Source organism: Pinus tabuliformis, chromosome 8 (genome assembly GCF_031772625.1).
Source record: "Pinus tabuliformis cultivar Carrire ecotype Pingquan chromosome 8, CPIR1, whole genome shotgun sequence".
NCBI lineage: Eukaryota > Viridiplantae > Streptophyta > Pinopsida > Pinales > Pinaceae > Pinus > Pinus tabuliformis.
The window spans coordinates 142,439,528-142,450,877 of NC_142294.1; positions in this window are offsets into that span (position 1 = coordinate 142,439,528).

An 11,350-nucleotide genomic window follows, 5' to 3' on the forward strand; every position below is an offset into this window, starting at 1 on the left:
GCTGCCAGGAGCTGCTGGCTGCCGAATGAAGAGATAAGTAGGAGAAAAATTCTCCTATGGGGTCACCCAAGTTTGGTGGGTAACAGGTCAAACCCCTTCAAGTGGTGGTGCCAACTTGTCCATTTGAGGTTGACTTGGACAGCTGGAAAATACATAATTTCTCCTTCAATTTTGGCCATGAAAATATCGATTGAAGCTACCAATTTCCAACACTCCCTCTTAGCTGGGGAGGTACTTTTCATTCTCTCTTAAGGTCAATCTCCCCGACCACTACATTGTTCTCTCAGTAATGACCTAAGGGAGAGATTCTCATCATAAGGAAAGCTACATAGCATCAAGCTCATCCCACAAGCCAAAACTAATGGCATCAAGGTCAGAACCCAACTGGCCATGTGATTGATCAACGAGGCCAAAGTTTCCAACCATATGAAATGGTTTTTTAGTCAAGCATAATGACTCAAGAGAGTACACAAAATCAATCTTCTCGACCAAGTCCACTTGGTCTCTTTGTCAAACACAATGAATCAAGGGAGAGAACTCAAAAGTCAAAACCAGTGTTCCTGACCAAATCCACTGGTCTCTTAGTCAAACAAAATGACTTAAGGGATCACTCCAAGCCTCAGAACCAAACACCCCATCCATATTGGTTTCTCAGTTAATCTCAATGACCTAAGGGAGTAACCAGGACAATTTTCCTGACCATAAATCATGGTCTCTTAGCTAATCCCAAGGAAGATTGTCAGTCTCATGATGCTACATAATCAATGCTCCCTCTGTCCAAGAGAGGGATTCTCAACCACTCTAAACTGTTCTCTAAAATAAGCAAACTTCTTCTAGGACAATGGATTTGTCAAAACATCAACAACCTGCTCATCAGTAGGTATGTATTTGAGCTTCACAGCTCCTCTCTGGACAATATTTTGGATGTAATGATACTTGATCTCAATGTGCCTCAACCTGTCACAAAAAAATGGATTCACAGAAAGCTTTACACAACTTTGATTGTCACAATATATAATGGTCGATTTCAACACCTGATCAAACAAACCAGCAAACAACTTTTGAACCCAAACTGCGTCACAACAGGCTGAACAAGTAGTTATATCCTCAGCTTCAGTCGTACTAAGAGCAACAGAGGTCTGCTTCTTACTTGACCATGAAATCATAACAAAGCCCAAGCTAAAACATAAACCAAAAATGCTCTTTCTATCTTCAATGCATCCAACCTAATCAACATTTGTAAAACCATGCAACTGTCATTCTCCATTAGAAACATATCTCAAACCATAATCAATGGTGCCACGTAGATATCTCAATATATGTTTTGTTGCAACCCAATGCACATGACGGGGCTCAACCAAGAATTGGCTCAATGTGTTCACAACATAGCAAATATCAGGTTTGGCGTTAACGAGATTGTTTAATGAGCCAATCAATTTACGATACATAGGGGGATCAACCGGATTAGATACGGTCTTTCGACTTCTTCAAATTGGTCACCATGGGAGTATCCATGGACTTACAGATCATCGTGCCAAATTTCTTAAGGATCTTAATGATGTACTTTCCTTGCCCAACAAAGATTTCAATAGGCTTTTTCCATATTTCCAATCCCGCAAAGTAATGCATGAGACCAAGATTCTTCATCTCAAATTTAGAAATCAACTCCCTCTTACACTTGACAATGAGATTTTAAACCCGTGTCAGAAATAGATCATCTACACACAACAACAAAATCAAGGGCTCACCTTCAACAACTTTGAAGTATAAATTTGGATCAACATCGCTCATTGTGAAACCAAGGCTTAACAAATAACCATCAATACGGGAGTACCATGCACGAGGAGGGTGCTTAAGCCTAATACAAGGCTTTCTTCAATTTACAAACATGTGTCTATTATGAATCTCAAAGCCTTAAGGCTGTTCAATATATACTTCCTCTTCAATGAATCCATTAAGAAAAACAATTTTAACATCCATTTGATGTAGTTTCCAACCTATAATAAAAGCAAGAGCAATAGATCTAATAGAAGAGTACTTGGCAACAGAAGCAAATGTGTCTTCATAATCTTCTCCCTCTTTCTAGGAGAGTCCATTAGCCACAATTCTTGCTTTGTACTTCTCAATACATCCATCGACTGCATGCTTAATTTTGTACATCCATTTAGAAGACACAATAGATTTTCCTTCAAGTCTTGGTACAATTTCCCATACATCATTCTTCAATATGGATTGGTACTCTTCAATCATATCATCTCTCCAAACTTGATGTTCAATTGCCTCTTCATAGGTGGACGGCTCATATTCAATGATCTTACACATCAATGTTGCATACCTTGAAGACTTCTTTGGCCTCTTGCTTTCTCTGAAGGTGTCACAAGGTGTTGCATGTCCTTCTACTTATTTTAAAGTTCTTTCAAGCTAAGCTGGTCTTTTTCTCGTCTCAGGTACCATGATCCAACAAACTCATGTTGTTCATCTGACTCTTTAGGAGGATATTGTTCTGTAGGTTCATGCTTTTTAGGTTTTGATTCCACATTCTTAGGAGCCACCTGCATGTCATCATCAGAGTCCGAGTGCAATCCTTTGGACTTTCAGAAGGGAACGTCCTCATAAAAAATAACATCCTTGCAAGTTTCAATTGATTGTTGTCTTGGTACACAGACTCTGAAAGCTTTTGAATTTTCACTAGTCTACAAATTTTCCCTTCTTCTCTGAAGGTTCCAACTTTGTTCTTTTGTCCTTGGGCACATGAACATAAACAAGACAACCAAAAACTCTTAAATGTTTGACATTGGGCTTCTCACCTGTAAAGACTTCGGTGTGGACATCTATTTTGGACATAAACATCTGCCTTTGAAGCTTCTTCCCAGATAAATATAGGCATCTCTTGATCATGAAGCATGGCTTTGGCAACTTCTATAATAGTTCTATTTTTCCTTTCAACAATACCATTTTGTTGAGGATCGTAGGGAACTACCAACTTCCTCTTAATTCCAACATCCTTGCAGAAATCAATCAACTCCTTGGATACGTACTCTCCTCCATTGTCATATCTTAATGTCTTGACCCTTCTTCCTATAGCATTTTCAACTTCTGCCTTGAATTCTCGAAACTTTTCAAACACTTCATGCTTGGATTTCAAGAAATAAATCCATGTTTTATGAGAGTAATTATCAATAAAAGTGACATAGTACAAATATCCGTATAAGGATTTGCTAGACATAGGTCCACAAACATTAGAATGTATAAGGTCCAAGATTCCTTTGGACTTACTATCACTGCTAGTAAATTTTCCTTTGACATTTTCCCCAAGAGCACATCCTTTGTAGACTCCATCATGTTCAATCTTGATTTCAAGTACACCTTTAACAAAATCCTTCATTCTAGTCAAAGCTTTATAATGAACATGAGTGTATTTTTGATGCCATAGTTCATAGAGATCAGAGGTATTGTGTATCAAGGTTTGAATTGAGTGTCCAAGGAGACGATATAGGCCTCCTATTTGTATACCAATGACTTTGGTAGATTCAAAGGAGGAATCTTTCTTCCATACTTAAAACTTGACCATCAACAAAGGCAATTGTATATCCTTTATCATCAAGAGATGAAATGGACAACAAATTCTTCTTCAAACCAAGAACATATAAAATATTGTTAATAGAGACATTACCTCTTGATTCCAATTGGAAGGATGATGAACCAATGCCTTTTACTTTGTACTTTCCATTGTCTCCAAGTTCCACCCTTTGAGATATCTTCTCAACTAATTTAGAGAGATTATCACGACTTCCAGTCATGTGCCTATAGGCACCATTGTCCACCAGCCAAATTTCTTCATGACCTGCAATAGAACCTATGAAAGCAAAATAAAAGGAATATTCATCATCAAAATCTTTCTTCCTAGGCCTCCTCTTGTGTGAAGGTTCATTAAGATCAGTTGCAGAAGCATGTTGCTTCCCTTTCCTTTTTTGATCATCATTCCTTTGAGGACACCTATTTTGATAGTGACCATATTCTTAGCAACGAAAACATTGAACAATAGGCATGTCCCTTCTTTCTTGAAAGGGAGGAGGAGGTATTCTTTGTGGAGTAGGTTCTCTTCCTGGAGTAGGTCTTGGAACAGGTCTTCTACCTATACAATCGTCCAAAATTTCTTCTTCCCTTGTTTTTCTTTGAGTGGGCTACAAAAGCTTGAGAATCTTCAACTACATTTGGAATCTTGCCTTTGGACATGAGCCTAGATTCTTCTTGAGTGCAAGCAACCCATAGTTTATCAAAAGTAGGAGCAATTTCTCTTCCACTAATGCTTGATGCAAAAGAATCCCAAGAGTCAAGCAAACCATTGAGTGCTACAACTACTAGTTCTTTATCAGGTACCTCTTCATCAATAGCTTTGAGTTGATCTCTTAATTGAGATATTCTTACAAAATATGATGCCACAATATCATTCTTTGTCATCTTAACATCACGAAGTTGATTCCTTAGACTTATAGATTGACTAATGTTGTTGATGGTGTATAATCTAGTGAGAGCCTCATACATTTCCTTGGAAGACATGATCAACAATATAAGGAATTAGATGATCTCTAACAGATTCCACAATGATGCTCATAGCCAAGATGTCATCTTCTTGGAACTTGTCTTTTCTTGCTTGATCAATTGGTTCAGTAAACTTTCCCTTCATAATGCCTAAGACCTTATGCCTTGCAAGAACAAGGTCATTTCTAGTCTTCCATGCTCTGAAGGTTGTAGCTCCTCTAATCTTGTTTTCTGTCTTCATGAAGGAATTCATGATGAAGATGATCAATAAAAAACAAAAGATGTAGGATCTCAATGCTCTTCAAGGTGATCTCAATGCTTTTTTCCTTCACCAAAGCTCTCATACCATGTTGATCTTCTAGTTGCAAACAAGACTAGAACAATTTTCAAACTAATAACTACTTACAATGATGCAATTTGACTTATTTAGAGCATTCCAATCATTAAGCAGTTATACATGAAAATTTCAACCATTAACTTCAATAGAGCAATCAAGATCACAATAGTAATGAAACAAGAAGACACCAAAATTTCTTGGGGCAAAACCCAACAAGGGAGAAAATCCGGTAAGCTTTCCTTATGAGAGTTCATCAATTGTACATCATAATATTCTAGTCAAAATGCGAATCTTTGAATTCAATAAATGCCAAGTAAAAAATAGTCAAATGAGAGAAAAAGTCAACGAATTGCTCACAATCAAGGTCTAAACAAGGAGGATAAGGTTGTTGGTCAAAGGGCCAAAATTCGACCTGCAATTCAATGGTCAAAATTTCGGTCAAAATTCAGTGGTTGACTCGCGATCAACTCTTGGTCAAAGGCCTAGAAACAAACATAGAACTTCGGTCAAAGACAATCAACGAATAATAGAAAATTTTTGCCTCCAAACCTCAATCAATGGCTCAGTCAAACAAGAGAAATAGATCGAGTCAACACTCTTCAACAAAAGTCAAGTGAGCTGGTCAACGCAAAAGTCAATCCTCTTCTCCTTGCACGTGTGAACAAATTTCCTTGATTGGCCGAATGAGTGAGTGATGATGATGATGCCAAATGAGGTTAATGAACTCCACTATATATGTGAGTCAAGAGGAGGGTTTTGACCATGGGGTCAAACCCCTTCAAGTGATGGGGCTAACTTGTCCATTTGAGGTTGACTTGGATGGATGGAAAATACATAATTTCCCCTTCACTTTTGGCCATGAAAATACTGATCGAAGCTACCAATTTCCAACAATCATCAATAAAGGTCACATAGTATAAAGATCCTCCAAGATATTTTACTGGCATCAGACTACATATATTAGAATGGACTAGATCTAAGATTTCTTTAGATCTACTTTCACTGCTTGGAAAAGGCTTCTTGAGATTCTTCCCAAGCACACATCCTTTACATACACCATGTTCTATTTGCAATTTTGGAACACCTACACCCTTTTGCTTTAAGGATAGCAAAGCTTTATAGTGCAGGTGAACATATCCTCTATGCCAAAGCTCAAATGGATTAATATCATTATGTAGAAGTGCTTGAGTAGGTTGTTTCAAAAGAAAAGGCAACCTTCCTTCATGAACTCCAATCACTCTAGCTGACTCTAGCGAAATTTGTACGAGAGCCTTTTGCGCAAACTAAAACTTTTCCTCAACAAATGCTACTCTATCTCCTTTATCTTCCAACATGAAATAGAAACAAAATCTTCTTTAAACCTAGTACATATAATATGTTGCTAAGGTGAACAATATCACCTAATTCTAGCTCAATGGATGTCTTCCCAATGCCTTTGACTGTATAACTGTTGTTGTCACCAAGTTCCACCTCTTGTGATAATCTTCTTTCCATTAGACTTGTGAAGTTGTCTCTATCTCCCATCATGTGCCTTGAGGTACCACTGTCTACTAGCTACAAGTCTCCACTATCTGCAACAGAACCAATAAGAGCAGAAAAATAAAAGAATTCTTTATTACCTAGATCTTCATTCTTAGGCTTCTTTGGAACTTCATCCAAGTATGCCATGATAACATGCTGGTTTCCGTTCCTCTTTCTATCGTTCAATCTTTCAGGACAATTACTTCTATAATGACCAAATTTATGAGAATGATAGCATTGAACTTTTCACATGTCTCTCTTTCCTTGAGGAGGGGATCTTCTTTCTTCAGGTCTTCTTCCCTCATTTCTTCTTCCTCCATTTCTTCTTTGAAAGTCAGACTTCTTTCTTTCTCCACCTTTCTTGAAACGTGCTGCATATGCTTGAGAGTCACCTTCTTCGAATCTATGAATTCTCCTTCTTGACATGAGCCTTGATTCTTCTAGAGTACATGCGGTCGATAGTTCATCAAACTTCGAAGCTTCTTTTCTGGCACATATTGCTGTTGCAAATGAGTCCCATGATTCAGGTAAACAATTGAGTGCTATAGTCACTAGTATTTTTTTAGGAATGATTTCATCAATTGCTTGAAGTTGATCTCTTAATTGAGAAATCCTCATAAAATATGAGGCTATAATATCATTCCTTGTCATTCTAACATCATGAAGCTCATTCTTCAAACTCATTGCTTGACCAATATTGTTGATGGTGTACAATCCAATTAGGGCATTCTACATTTTCTTTGAAGAGTCAAGATTTGCAATACATGAGATCAAATGATCTCTAACGGAGTCTGCAATGATACTTCTGGTTATAATATCATGTTTCTCAAATTTTAATTTCTCTTCATCTTTTTTTGGTTTACTGCCCTTGCTTTTCATAATACCCAAAATATCTTCTTTTGCAAGAAGATCAATCCTTGTTTTTTAAGCCTTAAAATTCGTAGCTCATTCTAGTTTGTTTTCTGCGTTCATATGGGAACCCATAGTCATGGACAAGCAAATAGATTGTAGATATAGGTCTTCCTCAAGAGTGGTCACTTACCAAAGCTTCTTCAAGAGTGATCTAAATTTATCATTAAGCAATTGCACTTCAAAAATTCAACCATAAAATCATAAGGACAATAGAGATCACAATGCACAAAGAGAACACAAGATTTACCCTGGGAAAATCCACTTAGGGGAAAAACCCAACCACCTTTTTCTTAGAGAAATTCTTTAGTTCAACAAGAGATACATCTAATGCTATTAGCCAACTATGAGGTCAAATTGACCAACAAAGCTTATGGTCAAACCCGGTCTCCAAACCTCAAGTCAAGCCTTCAATCTGCCCTAGGCCGAGATTCGGCCTCCTATAAACTGTCCAGAAACCTAGAAATTCAGCCTCCCAGTTTGCCCAGACATTCGGCCTTCTTAGAATATGCTGCCTAGAAACACACATGCGAACTAGAGAAAGAGAGATGCGAGTTAGAGAGAGAGAAAGATGATCTTTGTCCTTCATTTCCTTCACTTGGATGCCTTGAAACTATCTTTCTTGTGAGAGGTCAAATGGTGCCTTTGTGGAGGAGGTCTAATACCTTTATATAGTGTTCAATCTTCGCAAATGGGTGTACCGTGTATCTCTTCACTAGGGCTAACTTGACTTGAGGGAGGGCTGACTTGACTATCTTGGAGCCAAAAATTCAAATTTCAAAATTTGAAATTCTCTCTTTTAATCCGACATGAAGAACATGTCTTATAATAATTCTTTCCAGGGTTGAATAATCAAAATGACAAGAAGAACATGTCTCACAAGTTCTTTATATATTACAAGAGCTAAAATATAAATTATGAAGACTAACTATAGCTACAAAACTTCAACACCCCCCCTTGGCTTTGTTAGGAGTTGGCCTATATGGAGGAGTTGAGAATTGAGTGATAGCCTCAACTCGAGTCTTGCTCCCAAGGCCACACCAAGTGGAGTTAGAGATTTTCTCCATGATAATCCTAGGTGTGGATTAAGGCGACAACAATACCCATAGAGTTCAGGTATAAGATTGGTTTAGTGATGTGATCCTGATTCAAAGATGGACATTTCATAGGTTTTCCATTAGATTGGAGAGTTACACTTTTAAGTTTTAGGTAGTACTCGTACATTTTAGGAGACAAGGCTTGGAGACTTGCATATCGGAGATGATGGTATACTTGTGAGCTCATGATTCCAATCAAGAACTTTTGGGTGATATACGATACATTTCTATTTTTAGCAGGGGTTGCATGTCAGTTTGATTCACATATTTGGATTCCTTATTGAAAATTGAAACCAATGAGAGTAGTTTCATGGACATTTGAGGGATTTCTATATTTAGTAGTGCCTATTTTTAGGCATGTTACATTTAACAATTTTACTCTAATAGTTCCAAACATTTTCTACTTTTCCTATCTTTTACACATGGCAGTTCCCAAGGGTGACAAATGGGAAGTTCAAGATGCATGCATGAGGATTAGTGCATATGCATAAGGCTGGGAGCATCTTGGAGTTAATTGTAGTGCTTGCATGAGTTAATTGTAGACCAATGGGATGCATGCATTGATTTAGGAGTGATTTGGCACCTTCTTGGAGTTAACTAAGTCGCATGCATGGATGGAGGAGATAACTAAGTGTGTGGATGAGTTTACCTGGTACATGCCTTCTCTCTCTCTGTTTCACATCAGTTGATCAACAATTGGACCCAAAGAATCTCTATTGTGCTAGTTCGCATTATTTACTTCACTTAATTCTCACCTAGTCAACAAGTGCATGCTTCTCTCTCTCTCTCCACTTCATCTTTAGTTCACTAGAGAGCATCTCAAGAGATCTAAAGCACATGGCTTTTCTTCTTCACCTCAACTCTAGCTAGTTAATACTTCGCTCCTCTCTATCATTAGTTCATTATTGCACATCTCTAGTGGGTCAAAGCGCATGGAGGAAGAATTCAGTGCATGGACACTCTATTCCACTCATTGAATGATTGATCACAACTCTTGTCCACTCAAACTCATTAATGTGCATGGGGTTCAACTTCAATATTTAATAAAAGAAGGTCACTTTGGTTTAGAGTTGGATCTTCTTTAGCAACAACGTACTCTGTCTCATTCTCTGTCTTTCTCATTTCTAGATTCTACATTGTTGTGTAGGAAACATCATTATACTGGTTTTGTATTTGTCTCTTTGGTGCAATCAACATCTTGGTTCATGCAAAATAAAGCTTTTTTATGCTCTTATCTAGCTCTCAAAGTTTGTGGGTATTTTGATGATTTCTCATTCAATGTTTTAGAAGTTCACGGGCCTTCATTTTGATAACAAATCTACCATCTAAAGCACTTTTCATTTTCTTTCATCATTTAAAGCTAATGTTGAAGGGAATTCCACTGCTGTTTACACAATATATTTCATAATAACCCCCTTTGGCAACATGGTTGCATGCCAAAGGATTTTTTGTGATGTTTTATGTGTCTATTTTGTAGGTCTACGGGAAAACCAATGCATGCAAGTATAGTGGCACCCCTTGACATTGGCAAGCACTAACTCGAACAAGGAGAAGAATTGCAAGTGATATCATTTGACAGATTTGTCTAAATGTTACACTAAAATTTTCACTGCAGGGTCATAAAGTTACTTGCTTTTCGAGGAGTTTATTTCTATGCTAACATGCTCCCTTGCACACATTTCGAGGCATTTCTCGGGGAGTTGGGGATCTAGGCTATTGATGGTGGTTGTTACATGCATGAGGAGGTTGCTGAGCACTTGATATATGGTGTTTATTCATCACTAGTCAGTTTCCTACCTTGAGATTCACCTCATCAACGTTGATTTATGGATGATTGGAGCCACACGTGGCTCTTGGAGGGTCTTCTTGCATATTTCTTGAAGTTTGTTACACCTTGGCGCTTGAGCTTGATGACTTGGCACACTTCTACTTGAGCGCTCCACCTATTAATGCATCTATCTGTTTGAGGAGGTCACATTGCACATATTTCTATGCCATTTGTTGAGGGTGTCCATATATTTGAAGGATTTCCAACTTGGGATGGTGATAGCATGTGCATATTGATGAGGTTTCCTTGTGCACTTTACTATGCATGTATATCTGGTCCTCCACCACTACTACCTTGGGATCTAGTGTTCCACAAGGATGCATCCCCCAGGGTAGGGGGCGGACCCCCCACATTTCCCCCTCTTCGGTTACAGGGGGGGGCCTGGGGAAATGTTTCCCCATGCCCCCCTTTGGGGAAACTTGAGGAAATGTGCGGGTAAATGTTTCCTCAGTGTGGAAAACACATTTTCCGAAAATGGGGATGTATGAGTGCTCCTTTCCTCCCAGATGGGAGGGGGCACCTAGGCATTCCCCCCCAGATTTTTATCTATTAACTCATGAAGATAGGAAACATGCAGGGGACAAAGATTTGAGGAGTCTAGGACCTTAATAATTATTGTTATTAAATTATTAAAGTAAAAGAACACCCGTTTATTTAGATTTTTAACATTAAAATTAATTGTTTTAGGATGTTTTGAGTGGATGCAACCTCATCAAACTTTATATGGAGAAAGTATAATTTCATATCCGATTTAGAATTCAGTAGACTTAACAGTATACAAGATTTCAGGAATGGTGGGATTATAGCATTTCCACTGAATTGTACAATTATGAATATGCATGGGATGGGTTGTTATTGTTGGGATTTTATCATTATCATTTTTATATCTTATAATTTTAGAGATGAGGACCCCTATGCTAGGGACCCTGATGTCCCCTTTTGCCCCCCCTGATTTTTCGTAAAATTTGGGGGTGCTCCCACATACCCCCTTGTGTGTTTCATTGCTCCCAGGCCTAGCCTACTGCAAAAACTTGGTGGAACATAGCTGGGATCTTGCACGTGCTACAGGAAAATTTTATTGATACATTCTACATCTCACTTGTTGGAGCAACTTGG